Source organism: Vulpes vulpes, chromosome X, assembly GCF_048418805.1.
Source record: "Vulpes vulpes isolate BD-2025 chromosome X, VulVul3, whole genome shotgun sequence".
Taxonomy (NCBI): Eukaryota; Metazoa; Chordata; class Mammalia; order Carnivora; family Canidae; genus Vulpes; species Vulpes vulpes.
The window spans coordinates 42,473,470-42,494,964 of record NC_132796.1 but is presented as its reverse complement, the minus strand read 5'-3'; the positions used below and the strand labels follow the sequence as shown (position 1 = coordinate 42,494,964).

At 51.3% G+C, this 21,495-nt stretch overlaps 1 long non-coding RNA gene across 1 annotated transcript; it reads left to right on the top strand.

Moving 5' to 3' along the window:
• The first annotated feature begins 15,309 nt into the window (after positions 1 to 15,309).
• On the top strand, positions 15,310 to 19,174 carry LOC140596062 (uncharacterized). The gene is made up of 4 exons (XR_011998089.1): positions 15,310 to 15,525; positions 17,091 to 17,247; positions 17,714 to 17,796; positions 18,526 to 19,174. It is a non-coding gene; the product is annotated as an uncharacterized lncRNA (long non-coding RNA).
• Positions 19,175 to 21,495: the final 2,321 nt, after the last annotated feature.

The window sequence follows — 21,495 nt, the reverse complement described above, 5'->3', positions numbered from 1 at the left end:
CGGGAGAGCGGCCGACTTTGTGTAGGGAAGGATGCTGCCGGGTCCCTTTGGCAGCTTCCTGGCTTCTCCGCCCCTCAGCGGCATTGCACGTAGCTCCTTCAGCTACTATCTCCAGCTCTCCTCACACAAGAGCGGTGGTAAAGATTAATTTTCCTTCCCAAATGTGGCGCTCAGTTTCTGTGGCCGCTAGGTGGCAGTAGTGTGCCGTGTCGCCTTTGGGAGGACCTCCGCCCCCGCCCTTCGTGCTTGAAAAAAGTGGCAGCAGCCGTCTTCTCGAAAATGGGGCTTTCTGTTGCGCCTGCGCGAGGTTAGACCGCCCAGGACTGTCTCTGCTTTGTTCCGTTTTGTGAGGGCTCCTGTGAAAACGCACCTCCCACGGACTGAGCCCTTCTGCTTTGCCACTTGGCCTTTCTGAAATTGCTGCGTAGGTGCCTCAGCAACTTGCTTTCTGCGTCTCTCAGTCGCCTGCTCAGTGGAAGTGGCTTTCCCTAACACCCAGGGCTTAGCAGGCGCGGAGGGTAACCTGTACTGGCCAGTGTTTAATGAAAGGTCCAAAGAGGGATTCCTGGGTGGCGCAGCGGTTTAGCGCCTGCCTTTGGCCCAGGGCGCGATCCTGGAGACCCGGGATCGAATCCCACGTCGGGCTCCCAGTGCATGGAGCCTGCTTCTCCCTCTGCCTATGTCTCTGCCTCTCTGGCACAACACTACCAACTTACTGATACTACTGTGTCTTCACTTATTTATTCTTGAGAGACACAGAGGCAGAGACGGAGAGGGAGAAGCAGGCTCCCTGCGGGGAGCCCCATGCTGGATCCGATCCGGATCCCCGATCCCCGATCCTCCCGGGCCACACACACACACCCTGGGATCAGGCCCTGAGCCAAAGGCTGGCTTCCAACCACTGAGCCACCCACGCGTCCTTGTCTCTGCATTTAAACATGCCAAAAACGGTAAATTTTACATTCTAGGTATTTTACCACCACGAGAGTGAGAAAAAAGCATCTTTCATTGAAGGTGACTTGGCATAGAGTTTGCTTTAAATCAGTAATTGCCCAAATGGATCCAAATGAAATGCAGGTATCAAGTAGGCCTTGAAGGAACAGGTAGGTACCAATGTTGAGAAGGTGAAGGAACGCCCCCGGGGACACGCCTGTGCACGTGTGTGTGCATGCACAGGACCCTTGGACAAGCACACACAGTGACAGTCCCAGCTCCGTGTCTGTGGCTGGCCTCCCACACAGTATGTCGTGTGTACATCCTTTCCACTCCTTTGTCTTCCTTGGGTTTGTTTGTTTGTTTGTTTGTTTGTTTGTTTGTTTTCCCCTCTTGAGTCAGAGGGATTAAGCTGCAGTTACCCTAGTAACCAATTTTTTTTTTTTTTAAATCATCTCAGCATTGTTCACAGAAAGAGAGCGAGTTGGAGACAAGTGCTTTCTCTTCTGTCCTGGAGCTGGGCTGTTGTCAGAGCTGAGTGACCCAGTGGGGAGCAGCAGAGGAGTGTTGCCAGACAATGCACTCCGACACCCCCTCCAGCACACAGGCCCTTCTCCTCCCTCTCCCTGCTTGCTGGGATCTCCCCTGAGGATGGGAATGTGCTCTGGCTAGCAGGGAAGGGATAGATGTGTGGTAGAGGATGCAGGGAGACAGGTGGGATCTTAGGATGTCTGCAGAAGGGACTGGGGGAGGGACCAGAGTCCCACAGAAGGCACTCTGTACAGCACTGAGGTCCCAGGAGATGATGAAGGCTCTGAAAGTAGAGTGGCCCTAAATGTGGTTCTGTGATTTTTCTCCAGCACTGCACAGTGCTACAGCATTTTCGGAAGCTAAGCTCCCTGGCTCAGGCTCTGGAAAACCGGGCCTGTGTTGTCACGGGAGAAAGAGCCTGGCATGGCCCTGGAGGCAATGACAGCCTTGAGAAGGCCCTGCTCCCCCCAGCGACAGCTCCACTCTGTGTGTGTCTGGTCTGCTCTTCCTCCTGTGCTCCGTGTTGGGGGTTCCCTATGGGTTGAGAACCATTGCCCTAGTTCAAGGAGAGAACAAGGCAAAGACGTCCCAATCTCCTCTCTCAGGGACTGATTGGAGGGTGGACAGAGATAGAGGTGGTGGGGATGGGGAGGTGAGATCACGGGTGCCCTGGGGCTCCTCAGACCACAGGCCACGTTGCTTAATTTATTCTCTCTGGCTGTTGTGATCTTCATGCTTGTTCACTGTCCCACCGCATAGAAAAGGAACAAGACACCCACTGAAACCATTTCTGACCTGGCAAGTGTGCTCAGATGCCATCAAGTGAATGGTCTAGTTGATTAAATGCTCAGTCTCTCAGATTTCCACCCCAGCTCCCTACTTCTTTCCAAGATGGGGAAGGAGTGTGTGTGGTCTACAAGTCTCCTGGGTGATGCTGGAAGGGGAACGGCTATGAAATTCTTTGGGTCTCTCAGTATGCTCTGTGTCTCTGAGGGGAGAAAGACTGTTGAACCTTCACCCAGGTTCAGCTGGTAAAGCAGACCCGCAACGCCCATGCAGGTAGCTGGTGAAACTTGCCTCTTCCTCTCTCCTCTTGGTTGGGACCTGGTGCTTCCTGGCTGACCCAGCCTCAGCTCACCTCTACTGGCATCTTAGATCCTTCTGACACTTGGTCTCAACCTCCATCCCCACTCTGGGGAGGGCTGACACTCCGCAGCCTCAGCTGCAGAGTCACCTAGCCCTTTGCCTACTTAGGCTTCCTTCATGAACCCCTGCCTGGGGACTCAGTCACTTTCTACATTTTTCCCTCACCTATCCAGCCCCTGGGAGTCTCACCTATAGCACAGCAGGAGCCAAGATCAGCTCCAAAAAGCTAAGTAAGTGCCTAAACCGGAGCCACCCCCCCTACCCCCACCCCAGGAGCCAGCACCGGGAGGCTGCTGGGTCATCCTGCAAAGTGAACTCCGAGTCCCAAATGTGAAGGAGGGCAAAATCCTGTCCTTCCCCCCCCCCCCCCTTTCTCTCTCTCTTTAAAAAAGATTTTATTTATTTATTCATGAGAGAGACATAGGCAGAAGGAGAAGCAGGCTCTGTGGGGAGCCTGATGCAGGATTGGATCCCAGGACTCCAGGATAAGGCAGCCACTCAACCGCTGAGCCACCCAGGCATCCCTGTCCTCCTCTTCTCTGATACAGCTCACTTACAGCTCCCCTCCCATACAGGGGAGACTGAGACTTGAGAGCCTTTCCCCCACCTGCCACCTCCTTTGTCTTCTATTCCTCTGAAGCTGGGACAGAACAGTCTTCTTTAGCTTGACCTTCATGCTGACAAGGCTCCCCAGAGTATGTCCAGATCCCAAAGGGAAACCTTTAGGGTTTTGTTTTGTTTTGTTTTGTTTTTTAAAGGAGTAAGGAGGCTGGTAACTGATAAAATAGGCGGGATTAACCAACATGAATGCCTCAGCCAAAATCAGTGGGGATGACATTTAAAAGTGAACTCAGGGTCCAAAGACAGACACACCAGGGCAGCCCAGGTGGCTCAGCGGTTTAGCGCTGCCTTCAGCTCAGGGCATGATCCTGGAGTCTCGGGATCCAGTCTGACATCAGGCTCCTTGCAGGGAGCATGCTTCTCCCTCTGCCTGTGTCTCTGCCTCCTCTCTCTCTCTCTCTCTCTCTCTCTCTCTCTCTCTCTCTCATGAATGAATAAATAAATAAAATCTTTAATAAAAAATAAAGATCCAGGACTGGACTGTTTGAGGCAAAGAGAACTGATTACCGATGCCCTCACGAGGGAAGAAGCCTGGCATGTTCGAGGAACACAAGTAGGCCACAGTGATTGCCGTGAAGGCATGAGCTGATGGGATTGTTTGGATATTGAAACAGTGGCAGGAGAAAGGCACCGAAGGGGATGGATACAGGATATATTCAGAAGATCGAATCTAGAGGACTTGTTGCTGGACTGCAGTGGAGACCAACAAAATGCGACACATGAAGAGGCGGGCTTGGGACACGTGAAGTGTATGCTTCCTGCTGGCCAGCAAAGACACAAATGTGGATCTCAGGGCACAGGTTGATGAGTGAGGTAGGAATGTGGGAGGTCACGTTGTGGACATGCTGTATGCTGGCCGAAAGCATGAAACAACCCATGGAGAGAGTGTAGTGTGAGAAGGGCCCTGTTCAAACTAAAAGCCAGTGGAACGGGAGGAATAAACGATAAATACTGACATGGAGCAGAGTGGCCATTGTTATTGGGAGGAACAACGCCCAGAGAGTATATCGTCAAACATGGAAAAAGTAAAAAAAAAGGGTGGGAGAGGGACAGATTCTAGAACGAGGCAATTGTGAAATGTACCAAAGGCACCTGAGAGGTTCTGTGAGTTGAGGAGAGGACATCGTCAAGGGGGTTGGTGATATGTGAAGGTTACTGGTGCCCTTCACAAACCGGTGTTCTTTTGGGGGACAGCTGATAGAAGCACGACTGGAGTGGGTGGCAAGGAAAATGGTTACAGAGCAAGGGGAGACTTGCTGCGGGGAAATGTGGCAGTGTCTCAGAAAGATCTGGGATAAGGCATGGCTTTCTGCTTTACTTCATCTCCTATCGGGGTGCAAAATGGGAGCATGTTCGTAGAGAACAGAATGATGGAGAATATGTGGACAGGTCACAATTCAGGAGCACTGCGAAGGCCTACTCCTCCTCCAGGAGAGGGGCATGGGATCCAGGTGAGGCGCCTGGCCTCAAGTGGGATCAGGTCCCTCCTTCCGCAGAGGCAGCAGAGAGCGAAGGTGCAGAGTCAGTGTTGCTGGGAAGTGCTCAGGGTGTCTGATAGCTCCACTTTCCTTTTTTTTTTTTTTTTTTTTCCCTTCCTTCTCTTCATGCATTACCATGGAACATCTTGAGAAGCAAGAGAAGCAAGCGTGGGTGCTGCAGCTCTAGAAGGCTACTGCAGGTCGAGGAGCGAGCAGACACAGGTGTGGAGGGTGCAGCGTGTCCTTTATTGGGTTGCACTAGGACGGTAGGGAGGAGGGAGCAAGGAGCGGAAAAGGCTGGGGGAAGGAGCTGCCTGGTGGAAGGTGAAGTGCCCTGGGGTCCCTGCACTGGAGGCCCCCAGGAGGCTGAATGCTGGGAAGGTAGAGGCATTAGAGGGAGGAAGCTGGGAAAGAAGGACGTCGAGTTCGAGTTAGGAGTGAGGAGCGAGAGGAATGCTGGAGGGGACAGCATGGAGGGGCGCGGGTGTCCTGATGTCCATGGGCAAGGAGATGCTCGGGTTGGGGAGAAAGAGAACGTCCCGAGGTCGAGGCCCCGGGTCGACTAGATCGTCTTCGTGACCCGAGAGTTGGCCCGGAGGCATCGGTAGAGTGAGGGCTGAGAGGGGGACAGCGAGTGTGCCAAGGGCGGCCTTGTACCCAGGCTGGGTTGGGGTAGGAGGACAATGACCAGGGGGTTCGTACAGGTGCCGCCCAAGGGGCGGTTGGGCGCTGGTCGTTTTGGGGACGATATTGGGATATTCCTGGTTTGTTTTCTGGTCACGCCCGGAAACTGTCAACTGACCTGTGCCCAGGGATTATCACCGACCTCGCTCAAACCCCATGCCCACGTCTAGAACGCGCCAATCGGAAATCCGCCTGGCCTCTTTTCCATCCTGCCTATGGGGACTTGGGGCTCGGCACTTCCTGCCACTGTAGGCAAGGTTGTGGGTCGGGACAACTGAAGGTTTCGTTCTGAGGTCTGTTACGCACACTTACTTTTGCTCTTCTCCTGCGTCGTCTAAGGCTCAGAGAGAATTTTCGTAACTATTTCTGTCACGTTGTTCAGGGCTTTTCATAGGGTAATAGCCGAAATTAGGAATTTTCTCTTGCAATGTGCGTCGGTCTGTTTCTATGGCCACTAGGTGGCAGTGGTGCGCCTCGTAGTCATTCCTTCTGAGTCTTCCCCCGCCCTTCGTCGTTGAAAAAAATTTCCGAAGTCTTTTGAGGGCAAAATGGGGGGCACCTAATGCCTGCAGGCGGGAAAGCTATGCATGAAAGATTGATAGAACTTGTTCAGAAAAAGTAAAATTATCCATGCATCTGAAAAGTACAAATAATTAAAAAGCAAATTCCAAGAAAAGTGTTTGCAATGTACAGGTTAACATGCGGGCCAAAATCTTTATATATCACTCTTAAAATCAATAAGGTAATTCTTTTAAAAACATGAATAAATACTGGTGAGAGTGTGATAAAGCAAGAATTTTCACAGAATGTTGGTGGCCATACAAATGAGTAATGTGTTTCTTGCAATGTATACCGAGACTGCTAAAAGTGTTCATGTCAGGAAAGGCCTGTTGGAACTGGATTTGCTTCTGCTGGAAAAATAGTTACTGAACCTGGAGACTGACCTAGGAAACCTGGTCTTTCCTGTTCGATTTATTTATTTATTTATTATTTATTTATTCATTCATGAGAGGCACAGAGAGAGTAAGAGGCAGAGACACAGGCAGAGGGAGAAGTAGGCTCCAGGCAGGGACGTGGAATTCGATCCCGGGTCTCCAGGATCACAAGCTGAGCGGAAGGCAGATGCTCAACAGTTGCACCACCCAGGCGTCCCTCCCGTTCGATTTTTAAAGGAGGCCGGGAATTTTGGCCCGCATGTTAACCTGTACATTGCAAACACTTTTCTTGGAATTTGCTTTTTAATTATTTGTACTTTTCAGATGCATGGATAATTTTACTTTTTCTGAACAAGTTCTATCAATCTTTCATGCATAGCTTTCCCGCCTGCAGGCATTAGGTGCCCCCCATTTTGCCCTCAAAAGACTTCGGAAATTTTTTTCAACGACGAAGGGCGGGGGAAGACTCAGAAGGAATGACTACGAGGCGCACCACTGCCACCTAGTGGCCATAGAAACAGACCGACGCACATTGCAAGAGAAAATTCCTAATTTCGGCTATTACCCTATGAAAAGCCCTGAACAACGTGACAGAAATAGTTACGAAAATTCTCTCTGAGCCTTAGACGACGCAGGAGAAGAGCAAAAGTAAGTGTGCGTAACAGACCTCAGAACGAAACCTTCAGTTGTCCCGACCCACAACCTTGCCTACAGTGGCAGGAAGTGCCGAGCCCCAAGTCCCCATAGGCAGGATGGAAAAGAGGCCAGGCGGATTTCCGATTGGCGCGTTCTAGACGTGGGCATGGGGTTTGAGCGAGGTCGGTGATAATCCCTGGGCACAGGTCAGTTGACAGTTTCCGGGCGTGACCAGAAAACAAACCAGGAATATCCCAATATCGTCCCCAAAACGACCAGCGCCCAACCGCCCCTTGGGCGGCACCTGTACGAACCCCCTGGTCATTGTCCTCCTACCCCAACCCAGCCTGGGTACAAGGCCGCCCTTGGCACACTCGCTGTCCCCCTCTCAGCCCTCACTCTACCGATGCCTCCGGGCCAACTCTCGGGTCACGAAGACGATCTAGTCGACCCGGGGCCTCGACCTCGGGACGTTCTCTTTCTCCCCAACCCGAGCATCTCCTTGCCCATGGACATCAGGACACCCGCGCCCCTCCATGCTGTCCCCTCCAGCATTCCTCTCGCTCCTCACTCCTAACTCGAACTCGACGTCCTTCTTTCCCAGCTTCCTCCCTCTAATGCCTCTACCTTCCCAGCATTCAGCCTCCTGGGGGCCTCCAGTGCAGGGACCCCAGGGCACTTCACCTTCCACCAGGCAGCTCCTTCCCCCAGCCTTTTCCGCTCCTTGCTCCCTCCTCCCTACCGTCCTAGTGCAACCCAATAAAGGACACGCTGCACCCTCCACACCTGTGTCTGCTCGCTCCTCGACCTGCAGTAGCCTTCTAGAGCTGCAGCACCCACGCTTGCTTCTCTTGCTTCTCAAGATGTTCCATGGTAATGCATGAAGAGAAGGAAGGGAAAAAAAAAAAAAAAAAAAAGGAAAGTGGAGCTATCAGACACCCTGAGCACTTCCCAGCAACACTGACTCTGCACCTTCGCTCTCTGCTGCCTCTGCGGAAGGAGGGACCTGATCCCACTTGAGGCCAGGCGCCTCACCTGGATCCCATGCCCCTCTCCTGGAGGAGGAGTAGGCCTTCGCAGTGCTCCTGAATTGTGACCTGTCCACATATTCTCCATCATTCTGTTCTCTACGAACATGCTCCCATTTTGCACCCCGATAGGAGATGAAGTAAAGCAGAAAGCCATGCCTTATCCCAGATCTTTCTGAGACACTGCCACATTTCCCCGCAGCAAGTCTCCCCTTGCTCTGTAACCATTTTCCTTGCCACCCACTCCAGTCGTGCTTCTATCAGCTGTCCCCCAAAAGAACACCGGTTTGTGAAGGGCACCAGTAACCTTCACATATCACCAACCCCCTTGACGATGTCCTCTCCTCAACTCACAGAACCTCTCAGGTGCCTTTGGTACATTTCACAATTGCCTCGTTCTAGAATCTGTCCCTCTCCCACCCTTTTTTTTTACTTTTTCCATGTTTGACGATATACTCTCTGGGCGTTGTTCCTCCCAATAACAATGGCCACTCTGCTCCATGTCAGTATTTATCGTTTATTCCTCCCGTTCCACTGGCTTTTAGTTTGAACAGGGCCCTTCTCACACTACACTCTCTCCATGGGTTGTTTCATGCTTTCGGCCAGCATACAGCATGTCCACAACGTGACCTCCCACATTCCTACCTCACTCATCAACCTGTGCCCTGAGATCCACATTTGTGTCTTTGCTGGCCAGCAGGAAGCATACACTTCACGTGTCCCAAGCCCGCCTCTTCATGTGTCGCATTTTGTTGGTCTCCACTGCAGTCCAGCAACAAGTCCTCTAGATTCGATCTTCTGAATATATCCTGTATCCATCCCCTTCGGTGCCTTTCTCCTGCCACTGTTTCAATATCCAAACAATCCCATCAGCTCATGCCTTCACGGCAATCACTGTGGCCTACTTGTGTTCCTCGAACATGCCAGGCTTCTTCCCTCGTGAGGGCATCGGTAATCAGTTCTCTTTGCCTCAAACAGTCCAGTCCTGGATCTTTATTTTTTATTAAAGATTTTATTTATTTATTCATTCATGAGAGAGAGAGAGAGAGAGAGAGAGAGAGAGAGAGAGAGAGGAGGCAGAGACACAGGCAGAGGGAGAAGCATGCTCCCTGCAAGGAGCCTGATGTCAGACTGGATCCCGAGACTCCAGGATCATGCCCTGAGCTGAAGGCAGCGCTAAACCGCTGAGCCACCTGGGCTGCCCTGGTGTGTCTGTCTTTGGACCCTGAGTTCACTTTTAAATGTCATCCCCACTGATTTTGGCTGAGGCATTCATGTTGGTTAATCCCGCCTATTTTATCAGTTACCAGCCTCCTTACTCCTTTAAAAAACAAAACAAAACAAAACAAAACCCTAAAGGTTTCCCTTTGGGATCTGGACATACTCTGGGGAGCCTTGTCAGCATGAAGGTCAAGCTAAAGAAGACTGTTCTGTCCCAGCTTCAGAGGAATAGAAGACAAAGGAGGTGGCAGGTGGGGGAAAGGCTCTCAAGTCTCAGTCTCCCCTGTATGGGAGGGGAGCTGTAAGTGAGCTGTATCAGAGAAGAGGAGGACAGGGATGCCTGGGTGGCTCAGCGGTTGAGTGGCTGCCTTATCCTGGAGTCCTGGGATCCAATCCTGCATCAGGCTCCCCACAGAGCCTGCTTCTCCTTCTGCCTATGTCTCTCTCATGAATAAATAAATAAAATCTTTTTTAAAGAGAGAGAGAAAGGGGGGGGGGGGGGAAGGACAGGATTTTGCCCTCCTTCACATTTGGGACTCGGAGTTCACTTTGCAGGATGACCCAGCAGCCTCCCGGTGCTGGCTCCTGGGGTGGGGGTAGGGGGGGTGGCTCCGGTTTAGGCACTTACTTAGCTTTTTGGAGCTGATCTTGGCTCCTGCTGTGCTATAGGTGAGACTCCCAGGGGCTGGATAGGTGAGGGAAAAATGTAGAAAGTGACTGAGTCCCCAGGCAGGGGTTCATGAAGGAAGCCTAAGTAGGCAAAGGGCTAGGTGACTCTGCAGCTGAGGCTGCGGAGTGTCAGCCCTCCCCAGAGTGGGGATGGAGGTTGAGACCAAGTGTCAGAAGGATCTAAGATGCCAGTAGAGGTGAGCTGAGGCTGGGTCAGCCAGGAAGCACCAGGTCCCAACCAAGAGGAGAGAGGAAGAGGCAAGTTTCACCAGCTACCTGCATGGGCGTTGCGGGTCTGCTTTACCAGCTGAACCTGGGTGAAGGTTCAACAGTCTTTCTCCCCTCAGAGACACAGAGCATACTGAGAGACCCAAAGAATTTCATAGCCGTTCCCCTTCCAGCATCACCCAGGAGACTTGTAGACCACACACACTCCTTCCCCATCTTGGAAAGAAGTAGGGAGCTGGGGTGGAAATCTGAGAGACTGAGCATTTAATCAACTAGACCATTCACTTGATGGCATCTGAGCACACTTGCCAGGTCAGAAATGGTTTCAGTGGGTGTCTTGTTCCTTTTCTATGCGGTGGGACAGTGAACAAGCATGAAGATCACAACAGCCAGAGAGAATAAATTAAGCAACGTGGCCTGTGGTCTGAGGAGCCCCAGGGCACCCGTGATCTCACCTCCCCATCCCCACCACCTCTATCTCTGTCCACCCTCCAATCAGTCCCTGAGAGAGGAGATTGGGACGTCTTTGCCTTGTTCTCTCCTTGAACTAGGGCAATGGTTCTCAACCCATAGGGAACCCCCAACACGGAGCACAGGAGGAAGAGCAGACCAGACACACACAGAGTGGAGCTGTCGCTGGGGGGAGCAGGGCCTTCTCAAGGCTGTCATTGCCTCCAGGGCCATGCCAGGCTCTTTCTCCCGTGACAACACAGGCCCGGTTTTCCAGAGCCTGAGCCAGGGAGCTTAGCTTCCGAAAATGCTGTAGCACTGTGCAGTGCTGGAGAAAAATCACAGAACCACATTTAGGGCCACTCTACTTTCAGAGCCTTCATCATCTCCTGGGACCTCAGTGCTGTACAGAGTGCCTTCTGTGGGACTCTGGTCCCTCCCCCAGTCCCTTCTGCAGACATCCTAAGATCCCACCTGTCTCCCTGCATCCTCTACCACACATCTATCCCTTCCCTGCTAGCCAGAGCACATTCCCATCCTCAGGGGAGATCCCAGCAAGCAGGGAGAGGGAGGAGAAGGGCCTGTGTGCTGGAGGGGGTGTCGGAGTGCATTGTCTGGCAACACTCCTCTGCTGCTCCCCACTGGGTCACTCAGCTCTGACAACAGCCCAGCTCCAGGACAGAAGAGAAAGCACTTGTCTCCAACTCGCTCTCTTTCTGTGAACAATGCTGAGATGATTTAAAAAAAAAAAAAATTGGTTACTAGGGTAACTGCAGCTTAATCCCTCTGACTCAAGAGGGGAAAACAAACAAACAAACAAACAAACAAACAAACAAACCCAAGGAAGACAAAGGAGTGGAAAGGATGTACACACGACATACTGTGTGGGAGGCCAGCCACAGACACGGAGCTGGGACTGTCACTGTGTGTGCTTGTCCAAGGGTCCTGTGCATGCACACACACGTGCACAGGCGTGTCCCCGGGGGCGTTCCTTCACCTTCTCAACATTGGTACCTACCTGTTCCTTCAAGGCCTACTTGATACCTGCATTTCATTTGGATCCATTTGGGCAATTACTGATTTAAAGCAAACTCTATGCCAAGTCACCTTCAATGAAAGATGCTTTTTTCTCACTCTCGTGGTGGTAAAATACCTAGAATGTAAAATTTACCGTTTTTGGCATGTTTAAATGCAGAGACAAGGACGCGTGGGTGGCTCAGTGGTTGGAAGCCAGCCTTTGGCTCAGGGCCTGATCCCAGGGTGTGTGTGTGTGGCCCGGGAGGATCGGGGATCGGGGATCCGGATCGGATCCAGCATGGGGCTCCCCGCAGGGAGCCTGCTTCTCCCTCTCCGTCTCTGCCTCTGTGTCTCTCAAGAATAAATAAGTGAAGACACAGTAGTATCAGTAAGTTGGTAGTGTTGTGCCAGAGAGGCAGAGACATAGGCAGAGGGAGAAGCAGGCTCCATGCACTGGGAGCCCGACGTGGGATTCGATCCCGGGTCTCCAGGATCGCGCCCTGGGCCAAAGGCAGGCGCTAAACCGCTGCGCCACCCAGGAATCCCTCTTTGGACCTTTCATTAAACACTGGCCAGTACAGGTTACCCTCCGCGCCTGCTAAGCCCTGGGTGTTAGGGAAAGCCACTTCCACTGAGCAGGCGACTGAGAGACGCAGAAAGCAAGTTGCTGAGGCACCTACGCAGCAATTTCAGAAAGGCCAAGTGGCAAAGCAGAAGGGCTCAGTCCGTGGGAGGTGCGTTTTCACAGGAGCCCTCACAAAACGGAACAAAGCAGAGACAGTCCTGGGCGGTCTAACCTCGCGCAGGCGCAACAGAAAGCCCCATTTTCGAGAAGACGGCTGCTGCCACTTTTTTCAAGCACGAAGGGCGGGGGCGGAGGTCCTCCCAAAGGCGACACGGCACACTACTGCCACCTAGCGGCCACAGAAACTGAGCGCCACATTTGGGAAGGAAAATTAATCTTTACCACCGCTCTTGTGTGAGGAGAGCTGGAGATAGTAGCTGAAGGAGCTACGTGCAATGCCGCTGAGGGGCGGAGAAGCCAGGAAGCTGCCAAAGGGACCCGGCAGCATCCTTCCCTACACAAAGTCGGCCGCTCTCCCGCCCCGGAAATATGGTAATAGCGGCCAAAGGCACGCGCCCGGAAGTCCCGGCACCAGGGAGGAAGAATCCCCAGAGCTCCGCTCCGATTGGTGAGTTCTGGGCATGCGCGCAGGCGCTGAATGAGGTCGGTGCCAGGCTGTGAGCCCGGGTTCGCTGGGGGTTCCGGGAAGGGTTCCAGGACCCGGCGTGTTGGTATCCGGGTACTGTCACCACATACCCGGGTGCCCCCACCGCCCCGCTGCGACGTGTGTACGGGTCCCTCGTTCACTGTCCTGTGCCCCAGCTTTGAACACGCCAGTCCCGTGGCACCCTCGCTGTCCTCTCAGCTCTCACGCCTTGGTTGTCTCGGGGCACCTCATGGGCCAAGAACTTGACCTGACCGCCTCGGGGCTTCTCACCCCCAAGGGATATTCTCCTTCTCCCCAACCCGAGCATCCTCTACCCACTTACATGCCCCGGGCATCAGGAAACCCAGCGCCCCTCTCTGCTGTCATTATCTAGCAGTCCTCTGGCTCATCACTTGGAACAGAATGCCTCCTCCCCCAGCCCCCTCCCTCTAATACCTCTACCTCCCCAGCATTCAGCCTCTTGGGGGCCTCCAGTGCAGGGACCTCAGGGCCACCTCAAGGTTCACCCCCAGTAAGGGACACTCCCTGTCTGTATCTGAGCACCAGAGCATCGATGATGAAATTTTAAAATCCTACCGAATACTTCTATGTTGATTCCATGTCCACGAGAGAATTGCCTCACACTTCCAACCATCCTACCCACACTACTATGTTACTCCCTAGCAACTCTCTTCTGTTCCCAAGCACCTCCCTAATAATTCATGGAGAGGACAGTAGCAATCAGGTGGCATTCTCTGACCTTCCCAGTCCCAATCTAGGGGATTTTGTCCCGGCATTCTCTGCATACATGGTCTAGACTGCGACCAGCCCCTCACCTCTGCTCTGGATCCCACGCCTCCCACCTTCTCAGAGAACTTGTTCCTGCAAGGATCTCTCCTCTCTCCTCCTCTCTCTACACTGGAGCATTCCACAATAAAGGGGAAGAGCCCCTACCCTCTTCCCCCATGTCCTCCTGCAGCTACTGGCACCTCATCTGTTCCTTTCTTTCTTTCTTTTTTTTTTTTTTTAAGATTTTATTTATTTATTCATGACGGATACAGAGACAGAGAGAGAGGCAGAGACACAGGCAGAGGGAGAAGCAGGCTCCACGCAGGGAGCCTGACGTGGGACTCGATCCCGGGTCTCCAGGATCACACCCTGGGTTGAAGGCGGCGCTAAACCGCTGAGCCACTGGGGCTGCCCTCATCTGTTCCTTTCAAAGCAAAACTGCTTCAGCTTCTCCTGAGGCCATTATTAGCTCCTCGACCCCCTTCAGTAGAGCTTTCGTCCCCGTGTCTGCACTGCAACTGGTCTTGCCAAGGCCTCCATTCATATCCATATTGCCTGACACCACTCTCTCTCTCTATGCACATCTTAGGGAACCTCTGGCATTGTGACCGTTCATTTATCCATCTAGTCCTTTATATATATATTTGAGGTGGGAGGGTTATGTAATGTCAATTTCTGTTGTTTTTGAGAAGGTACCAATTTCACACTATGCCCCCCTTTTGACCTGGATATAGTATGGGAAGTCAGGTCAATATGAGCAACAAGCCAAAGAAAGAGTGTCCGTTTCAGGCCCAGAAGGGGGCAGAGGCCCCCAGAAGAAGTGGGGGCGGAGGTAAAACAGCTCCGACAAGGGAAAGCTGTTCAAGAAATGAGGAAGAGCTCCAGGTAAAGGAGGGTTTCACCTCATGCACACTTGAGACTCACAGGATACACTCTGCACAGTGAGCCAGCCCTCTCTTTGAGTAGAAGGAGAGCTGGAGTTTATATATATAGCTTTCTGGAGCTGATCTTAGCTCCTGGTGTGTTGTAGATGAGACTGGGGGCATGGAGGCTTCGCTCCCAGTGGGGGGGGGGGGGGGATACAGAATGTGGCTGGGCTCATAGCAGGAGGTTCATGAAGGAGCCTTTAACCTGGTAAAGGCTTTGATGACTCTGCAGCTGAGCCTGAGCAGCAGACAGTCTTGCCCAGAGGTGGGATGGAAGATGAGACCCAGCCACAGAGGTATGTGCGGATCCCAGCTGAGAGGTAAGGCTGAGTCAGCCAGGGAGCACCAGGTCCTGAGCAGGAGGAGAGACACAAAAGTGCAAGTTACACCAGCTCCCACGCATGGCATCACCAGTGGATCTGGGGGGCAAGAGTCATCCTTCCGTCAGAGACCATCCAGGGGCGCTGTGGGCCATGTAGGTGTGTCATAGTCCCCCTTTCCACATCATCGTGTGGACCTGTAAGCCACACATATCCCTTCCTCACTTGGAAAGGAGTAGGGGGCAGAGGGGAGGGTGGTGGAAATGTGAGGCTGAGCATTTGTATATGTGGACCATTCAGTGATTGCATCCCAGCACACTTACTTGTCATATTAGATGTAAATGAATGGCTTCTTTCTCCCCTTGCCTTCCAGTCCAGGGGGCGGGGGGGGGGGGGGGGGGGGGCGGGGCGGCAGGGCTCATGGTGTAGGTCAGATCAGTCAGAGGACTAAATGAACTAAAGTGCCCTTGTGGTCTGAGGAGCAGGAGTGAGTCTGTGATCTGAGCTCAGCATCCCCACTGGGTTTTCCTCTGCCCACGGCCCATTCAAGCCATCCATGGAAAAGGAGATTAGGGGTGCTTGTCTTATTCTCTGCTTTAACTCAGGAAGCTTTTACCATTCACAGACGGACCCCCAGAGCAGATGGCAGAAAGAAGAGAGGCCCACATGGACACACATAAGGGAGTAATTGACTCAGATGAGGTGAGCTGGGTCTCCTCATGGCCATCCTGGCCCTCCACCGGTAATTTCTCCTTTCACAACACACTCACTCACTTCAGGGCCTGAGTTCTGGAGCTGGGCTTCAGAAAATGTTTCCAGAGCCAGAGTAGGAAGCCTGGAGGTGTGTGCCTAAGAGCCAGCGGTTTTTCTTAGAAGAAGGAGAGGTTTTTCCCTTCTTATGTCTTTTGAAGGTCAATCATGTCAGTTTCCTCCAGGGAGCCAAGAGGCCTAGGTGAGAATCTCAGTAGTTGCTGGCAGACCCAGCAAATATCTCCCAGATCCTTTCCTGGGTGCTGGGTCCTCAGAATATCTAATCTTCGAGGGAGATCCTCCCTTTGTCCCCTAGACCTGGCACGGCCTCATGTAGGGACACTGGCTTTTCTTTGGAGTGAGCAGCAATCTGATGCTCCAGTATAGGACACATGTCACAGCTCCAGTTGCTGTCACTGGCCCCAGGGCTGTTCTGTCCATGGAGGGGAGACCATTAGGTACTGGCCACCGCACGGTCATGCAGCAGGAACAGTATCCCACAGGCTTTCGTTAGAGGAAGCTGGAGGAGTTAAAACACACTGACTTAGACCCGTTGCCCCATGTGGTTCTTGGAACTCAGGAAGTCATGCTTTCTACCCCGCTTCATCTGACTGAGACAGTGGTGCCCTGAAGCCCTAGGGCCTCTCTAATGGAATCCAGGGTCTAGTCCTGAAGAAGCCACCAGCCTCTCGTGTCACTCGGGGGATGGAAGGGGTCAACCTGGAGCAAGGGTTCGGTCTCATCACAGTCGTGGTCCACCTGGCCTCCCTTCCTCATCTGGCCTCCTCTCAGATAATGACCCATCCCTCCCTTCCCCATCCAGCAGGGGTAAGGAGCTTTGGAATGCTGGGGTTTCCTTCACAAAGATGTGAGCTCTGATAGTGCCTGGGCTGTGGCCACCTAGCAGTGGCTGAAGTTGCCTTCAGACTGGACCTTGGTCCTTTGCCTAAGAGCATGCACCTGAGTTACTGCATGGTGGCCTGAACAGTGGCCCTTGTGTAAGATCTTCAAACACTCCAGATCTGGGCCACTCCCTGTGCTTCCAAAACCCGCTGGAGCCGGCACACTGCATCCCCTTCATGGTGATCTGAGAACTACACTCTGATCCCAGCTTGGCAGGGGCCAGAGTCACAGGGCAGTCCTGTTCTGCTGCTCTATGGCCCAGACTCTCTGTTCCTCACTGGAAGGACCTCAAAGCCCAGCCTGAACACCACCAGATAGGACATGTTGAGGCCAATCTCATGATCAGGCCTTAGTTTTACAGACAATTCAGACTGTCCAGGCCAGGATCACAGGCGAGGTTCCTGCGAATCAAGAAACCTCTCTGTCGCAGGCACTCTGTCTGAATTTGTGGCCAAATACCCACGTACCCATGTCTGCCATTGCCTAAACCCCAGCCCCCTTACATCCAGTGCCCTCAATAGCAGCACTGCTCTGAGAGCCCCCAGCAGGACTCCTGCCCTCTGATGCCACCTCTGCCACAACTTCCCAACTGCTCCCTCTCCATTTCACTCTAGTCTGATAACCCCATGTTGGACTCTCCCCGGACACCAGCCATTGGGGCTTTTACCTGGAAGATGATGAATCTCTGAAGCCATATCTCCGTGGGTCACAGAAGCACGGCTTGTTTTCATCTGTACCTCCTTCTATTCCGGTGGCTCTTCCCATCAACAGGTCTACCGAAGAAATGTCTGCTGGGCCCCAGAACCCCGTGGGCTGAACCTATGGGGCATCAATACTCAGAGGGCCCAGAAGCCCTGCCAATCTGCAGATGACCCCAGACCCACGTTCCCCATCTCACGGGTGGGCACTGCCATCCACCCAATTCCTTAAGGTGAAATCCTGGGGGTGCTGCCTGGTGTGCTCTCCATAGCCCCAGGACTCTCTGGGACGTGCTCTGGAAAAGGCCAGACCATGATCTTCACGTTGCCACAGATGTGCAAAAGTCCCCCATGAGGGACCCTTCTGGGCAGATACAGTCTCAGCGGGTCCTAGCAGCTGGGAATGCCCCTGGTTTGGGCGGGTTCCCCACAGGAATTCCCGAGAAGACCTGGGCCCTGTAATATACCTGGGAGTTTGAAATCCTCATCTTCTGTTAAGAATTCACTGTCTAAACTCTATTTCTATTTCGGCATAGCAGTAAGCCCGGGATTTCGAACATGGGAGTTGAATATCCGGAAGAAATCGCTCAAAGGGAAAGTTTGGGGAGGCACGTGTCCATGGGTGAGCATGAAACAAGGGATTGCTCAATTTTACTTTTCATCATAAGTACCTGGACCTGTGTGGGCCCTTATCTGAGCATGGGAATGAATTTTGCAACAGAAATTATACTAGAAAGTTTAAAAATGCAACTCCGTAAACTTGGCAGATAAGCCTGACAGCTGATCCATCTCCATCAACTGATACAAATTTCAGCCAACACATTTTCAAAGAATTACTGTGATTTCTCTGATGAAGTTATCTGTACAGTGTTTTCTCCAATCTTAAAGTAACTAAGCACAAAGGATCTTGACAAGAAATAAAAAGTAATACGTTTCATTAGCAAATCCAGTGTTTTAACTTCACACTTGGGTTTTTAGGAACTTTGAGAGCAGCAAAAACAATGTAGTTTTAATGCCCGAATTTACTTTGAAGTGCTTTTCCTTTCCTCACAGCCTATGAGATCTGCCAACCACAGCAGGTAATGATGAAAACCTGCTTGCCTTATGAGGGGAGTCTCAAATTTCTGACTGGAGGTTTTCTCCCTAAGGATGGTTCTGTTGCCACAGCTGCAAACTAGGTTCTCATAGAAGTTTCCAAATAATGGTCACGCTGGGGTCACATTCCAGACTCTCTAAATCACTCTCTGGGGATGGAGCACCAGCATAGGTCCCTCTTTTTTTTTTTTTTTTAATTATTAGTAAGTTTTAAATTTTACTTCCAGTATACTTAACATGGTGTTCTATGTTTCAGGTGTCCAGTACAGTGACTCAACAATTCCATACATCACCGGGTTCTCATCAGGACAAGTGCCCTCCTTCTTCCCCAGCTGTTTTGTTAAATTCCACCAGTGAAATCATATGATACTTGTCTTTCTTCTTATTTCACTTAGCGTAATAATCTCTAGCTTCATCTGTGTTGTTTCAAATGGGAAGATTTCATTCTCTTTTATGGCTGCATAATATTCCATTGTATGTGTACACACCACATCTTCCTTATCCATTCATCTATCCATGGACGCTTGGGCTGCTTCCACGATTTGGTTGTTGTAAACAATGCTGCTGTGAACGCAGGGGTGCATGTATCCCTTTGAATTAGTGTTTTTGTATTTCTGGGTAAATACCCAGCAATGTGATTGCTGGATCATAGGGTAGTTCTATTTTTAACTTTATTAGGAGCCTCCAGACTCTTTTCTAGAGCGACTGCACCAGTTTCTGGGACCCACGGAATCATGACCTGAGCCAAAGGCAGGTGCTTAACCCACTGAACCTCCCAGGCGCCCTGGTGTTGAGTTGTTTGTAAATTGCTCCAGGAAAGAGTCGCTGTGCAGCTGAGCTTGAGAAGCATTGCTGAGCTTCACCTGTCCGGCGTTAAATAGAATCTTGGACTTTAGGGCCATATGTACTGCTACAAAATTAAAAAAAAATTCCTTATATGTCTTCTCTTGCAGAACTTTTTTTTTTCTTTTTTAATTTGAGTCTAGTTGACACACAATGTTACATGAGTTGCAGGTCCATATCACAGTGATTCACCAAGTCTAGTATTATGCTCTGCTCCCCACAAGCATAGCTACCATCTGTCACCATACAGTGCTATTCCAATACCATGGACCATATTCCCTATGCTGTGCCTTTCATCCAGTGACTTATTCCTTCCCTGGAAGCCTGTATCTCACCCTCCCCTTCACTCAACTTTCCCATCTACCACCCCCCTTCAGTTGGCTTTCTGTGTTCATATGTCAAGAGCTATTTGTGACATATTTATTTTACACCATATTTAGAACAATTTCAAGGACTCAGAGTGTGTTTGTGTGGCAATGTCCCCTTCCTTACATGACAGGCAGGGGGAGGAGGGTGGGGAGGGCCTCGAGGATGGACAGGCAGCAGGATTTCCATTGTCTTGGTCACCCCTCTGCTGTGGATGCCCCCTGGCTTGCTGAGTGGATCAGGGAGCTCTGTATGTGTTGGGGGGGGGGGAACATCCCTCCCCACTCTACATGTCTTCCTGTGGCCAGAGGTTGAAGCTAACAGCGAGGCTGGTTGCCAGGGAATCCGCAGCCAGTTCTAAGTGATTCCTGAAGGATGGAAAATCCCGAAGAGGGTTTTCAGATGCACAATGGACTATGGGAGCCTGCCCACAGCCGTGGATTTCTGAGCCAACCACTATGTTCATCCAGTGGGTGTCTGTGCACGAGAACACAGAGCACACGCACGGATGTGTGCACTCACCAGCACTCCTTTCTGTTGTGCACAGTGACTCAGTCTGGCGGGAGCAGCTAGCACACATGGAAGAGGCAGGTGATGATGGGTCCTGCAGGCAGGACCCAGAGAACGTGGGAAGAGAGACGGGACAGTTCCTTAGTTTTATAAAATCAACGGCGTACCTTTTCCTCTATGACTTAGGCATCTGCATTCCATTTTCTAAAGCCTATCATTTACATACCACAAAATCCACCCAATGAAAGGGTCCAATGTAGGGACTTGTAGCAGATTTACAGAATTGTGCTTCCATCACCACGATTCAGTTTTACAACATTTCCATCACTCCAGAAAGACCCTGTGTACCCGTCAGGACTCAACTCCCATTACCACCTCTAGGCTGAGGCAAAATCTAATGTTCTCTCTGGGCATTTCCTCTAAACTGTCTCTTGCTTCAAGTGGACTTTTGTGTCTGTGTTCTTTCACTTAGCAGAACACTGTGGAGGCTCATCCATGTTGTAGCAGACATCAGAAGGTCACCTCTCTTTGTAGGTCAGTGCCATTCTACTGCATGCTATGCCACATTTTGATTATCCTTTTACCAGTTGACAGGCGTTTCGACTGTTTCCTTTTTGTTGTTGTTGTTGTTGCTGTGAACGTCTGAGTACAAGTCTTTGCCTGGCCATAGGTTTCGTTTCTAGTTTCTCCATGCCTTCATTCTTTGTCTTGCATGGTTGCAACTGGACAGAACCTTCAGCCAATTTTGGAAGGAAACGGTAGGGCCGACATCCTCACCTTAGTCTGGATCTCAAGGGGAAAGCATTCCTTCTTTCACTACTAAATATGATGTGACAAGAGACCTATTTTTCTTCTAGATACCCTTCATTAGAACGAGGACGTGCCCTTCCTTCTAGCCCTACTGTGGCTAAGCATTTGTATCACAAATGGGTCTTGATTTTTGTCAAATGTCTTTTCTTTGTCTATGATCAGATGGTTTTTGTCCTCATTACACTATGATGGTGTTTACCCTAATTGTATTTTGAATGTTAAAGCAATATTGCAACCTGGGATAAATCTCCCTAGCTTAGACACACACTACCTTGTAAATGCTGCTGGATATGGTGTGCCACTTCGTTGAGGACTGATGTATGGACACCTGTGATAGATCTTGGCTTACAGTTTACTTGTGTTGTCATGTCTGGCTTTGGTAGCAAGGTAATACTGTCTTCATAGGATGAGTTAGGACATGTTCCCTCCTCTCTGTTCTGGAAGAGTCTGTGAAGGATGGATATTATCTCTTCCTACAGTTTAACAGAATTCAGCAATGATGCCAGCAGGACCAGGGCTTTTCTCTGCGGGGGGGGAGGGGGAGGAGGATTTTATTTTATTTTATTTTATTTTATTGTATTGTATTTTATTTATTTTATTTTTGTATTTAGTCATTCACGAGAGACATACAGAGAGAGAGGCAGAGACACAGGAAGAGGGAGAAGCAGGCTCCTGGACGCAGGGAGCCCGATGTGGG